Raw genomic sequence first — 4,165 nt, forward strand, 5'->3', positions numbered from 1 at the left:
CGTAACCCTAACCCTAGCCCCATAACCCTAACCCTAGCCCCATAACCCTAACCCTAACCCTAACCCTAGCCTCAGCCTTAAGCCAGCCTCATGAAACATTGTCCCTCTCACTAAAATATTCACCAAAAATACAAATTCCACCGGAATCCAACCAAAACCGGCGAGCCTCATTCCACCAGTGAGGAGGACATGCGTGTGCAATTTCGAGTCAATCGGTCAAAAGACGACCGTAACCCTAACCCTAGCCCCATAACAATCGGTCCAAAGACCTGGAAGCTATTGAAAAAATCGGCCGACGTTTTCATGAAAAAGGCCATTTTTTTCTTTAAAATATTCATCAAAAATACAAATTCCACCGGAATCCAACCAAAACCGGCGAGCCTCATTCCACCAGTGAGGAGGACATGCGTGTGCAATTTCGAGTCAATCGGTCAAAAGACGACCGTAACCCTAACCCTAGCCCCATAACCCTAACCCTAGCCCCATAACCCTAACCCTAGCCCCATAACCCTAACCCTAACCCTAACCCTAGCCTCAGCCTTAAGCCAGCCTCATGAAACATTGTCCCTCTCACTAAAATATTCACCAAAAATACAAATTCCACCGGAATCCAACCAAAACCGGCGAGCCTCATTCCACCAGTGAGGAGGACATGCGTGTGCAATTTCGAGTCAATCGGTCAAAAGACGACCGTAACCCTAACCCTAGCCCCATAACAATCGGTCCAAAGACCTGGAAGCTATTGAAAAAATCGGCCGACGTTTTCATGAAAAAGGCCATTTTTTTCTTTAAAATATTCATCAAAAATACAAATTCCACCGGAATCCAACCAAAACCGGCGAGCCTCATTCCACCAGTGAGGAGGACATGCGTGTGCAATTTCGAGTCAATCGGTCAAAAGACGACCGTAACCCTAACCCTAGCCCCATAACCCTAACCCTAGCCCCATAACCCTAACCCTAGCCCCATAACCCTAACCCTAACCCTAACCCTAGCCTCAGCCTTAAGCCAGCCTCATGAAACATTGTCCCTCTCACTAAAATATTCACCAAAAATACAAATTCCACCGGAATCCAACCAAAACCGGCGAGCCTCATTCCACCAGTGAGGAGGACATGCGTGTGCAATTTCGAGTCAATCGGTCAAAAGACGACCGTAACCCTAACCCTAGCCCCATAACCCTAACCCTAGCCCCATAACCCTAACCCTAGCCCCATAACCCTAACCCTAACCCTAACCCTAGCCTCAGCCTTAAGCCAGCCTCATGAAACATTGTCCCTCTCACTAAAATATTCACCAAAAATACAAATTCCACCGGAATCCAACCAAAACCGGCGAGCCTCATTCCACCAGTGAGGAGGACATGCGTGTGCAATTTCGAGTCAATCGGTCAAAAGACGACCGTAACCCTAACCCTAGCCCCATAACCCTAACCCTAGCCCCATAACCCTAACCCTAACCCTAACCCTAGCCTCAGCCTTAAGCCAGCCTCATGAAACATTGTCCCTCTCACTAAAATATTCACCAAAAATACAAATTCCACCGGAATCCAACCAAAACCGGCGAGCCTCATTCCACCAGTGAGGAGGACATGCGTGTGCAATTTCGAGTCAATCGGTCAAAAGACGACCGTAACCCTAACCCTAGCCCCATAACCCTAACCCTAGCCCCATAACCCTAACCCTAACCCTAGCCTCAGCCTTAAGCCAGCCTCATGAAACATTGTCCCTCTCACTAAAATATTCACCAAAAATACAAATTCCACCGGAATCCAACCAAAACCGGCGAGCCTCATTCCACCAGTGAGGAGGACATGCGTGTGCAATTTCGAGTCAATCGGTCAAAAGACGACCGTAACCCTAACCCTAGCCCCATAACCCTAACCCTAGCCCCATAACCCTAACCCTAACCCTAACCCTAGCCTCAGCCTTAAGCCAGCCTCATGAAACATTGTCCCTCTCACTAAAATATTCGCCAAAAATACAAATTTCACCCGAATCCAATGGGGACTGCTGTGTCTCGTTCAGCCAGTATAGGACCACGTCTGGGAGAAATTTCGAGTCAATCGGTCCAAAGACCTGGAAGCTATTGAAAAAATCGGCCGACGTTTTCATGAAAAAGGCCATTTTTTTCTTTAAAATATTCATCAAAAATACAAATTCCACCGGAATCCAACCAAAACCGGCGAGCCTCATTCCACCAGTGAGGAGGACATGCGTGTGCAATTTCGAGTCAATCGGTCAAAAGACGACCGTAACCCTAACCCTAGCCCCATAACCCTAACCCTAGCCCCATAACCCTAACCCTAGCCCCATAACAATCGGTCCAAAGACCTGGAAGCTATTGAAAAAATCGGCCGACGTTTTCATGAAAAAGGCCATTTTTTTCTTTAAAATATTCATCAAAAATACAAATTCCACCGGAATCCAACCAAAACCGGCGAGCCTCATTCCACCAGTGAGGAGGACATGCGTGTGCAATTTCGAGTCAATCGGTCAAAAGACGACCGTAACCCTAACCCTAGCCCCATAACCCTAACCCTAGCCCCATAACCCTAACCCTAGCCCCATAACCCTAACCCTAACCCTAACCCTAGCCTCAGCCTTAAGCCAGCCTCATGAAACATTGTCCCTCTCACTAAAATATTCACCAAAAATACAAATTCCACCGGAATCCAACCAAAACCGGCGAGCCTCATTCCACCAGTGAGGAGGACATGCGTGTGCAATTTCGAGTCAATCGGTCAAAAGACGACCGTAACCCTAACCCTAGCCCCATAACAATCGGTCCAAAGACCTGGAAGCTATTGAAAAAATCGGCCGACGTTTTCATGAAAAAGGCCATTTTTTTCTTTAAAATATTCATCAAAAATACAAATTCCACCGGAATCCAACCAAAACCGGCGAGCCTCATTCCACCAGTGAGGAGGACATGCGTGTGCAATTTCGAGTCAATCGGTCAAAAGACGACCGTAACCCTAACCCTAGCCCCATAACCCTAACCCTAGCCCCATAACCCTAACCCTAGCCCCATAACCCTAACCCTAACCCTAACCCTAGCCTCAGCCTTAAGCCAGCCTCATGAAACATTGTCCCTCTCACTAAAATATTCACCAAAAATACAAATTCCACCGGAATCCAACCAAAACCGGCGAGCCTCATTCCACCAGTGAGGAGGACATGCGTGTGCAATTTCGAGTCAATCGGTCAAAAGACGACCGTAACCCTAACCCTAGCCCCATAACCCTAACCCTAGCCCCATAACCCTAACCCTAGCCCCATAACCCTAACCCTAACCCTAACCCTAGCCTCAGCCTTAAGCCAGCCTCATGAAACATTGTCCCTCTCACTAAAATATTCACCAAAAATACAAATTCCACCGGAATCCAACCAAAACCGGCGAGCCTCATTCCACCAGTGAGGAGGACATGCGTGTGCAATTTCGAGTCAATCGGTCAAAAGACGACCGTAACCCTAACCCTAGCCCCATAACCCTAACCCTAGCCCCATAACCCTAACCCTAGCCCCATAACCCTAACCCTAACCCTAACCCTAGCCTCAGCCTTAAGCCAGCCTCATGAAACATTGTCCCTCTCACTAAAATATTCACCAAAAATACAAATTCCACCGGAATCCAACCAAAACCGGCGAGCCTCATTCCACCAGTGAGGAGGACATGCGTGTGCAATTTCGAGTCAATCGGTCAAAAGACGACCGTAACCCTAACCCTAGCCCCATAACCCTAACCCTAGCCCCATAACCCTAACCCTAGCCCCATAACCCTAACCCTAACCCTAACCCTAACCCTAGCCTCAGCCTTAAGCCAGCCTCATGAAACATTGTCCCTCTCACTAAAATATTCACCAAAAATACAAATTCCACCGGAATCCAACCAAAACCGGCGAGCCTCATTCCACCAGTGAGGAGGACATGCGTGTGCAATTTCGAGTCAATCGGTCAAAAGACGACCGTAACCCTAACCCTAGCCCCATAACCCTAACCCTAGCCCCATAACCCTAACCCTAGCCCCATAACCCTAACCCTAACCCTAACCTCAGCCTTAAGCCAGCCTCATGAAACATTGTCCCTCTCACTAAAATATTCACCAAAAATACAAATTCCACCGGAATCCAACCAAAACCGGCGAGCCTCATTCCACCAGTGAG

Source organism: Pagrus pagrus, assembly GCF_965226575.1.
Source record: "Pagrus pagrus genome assembly, chromosome: 24".
Taxonomy (NCBI): domain Eukaryota; kingdom Metazoa; phylum Chordata; class Actinopteri; order Spariformes; family Sparidae; genus Pagrus; species Pagrus pagrus.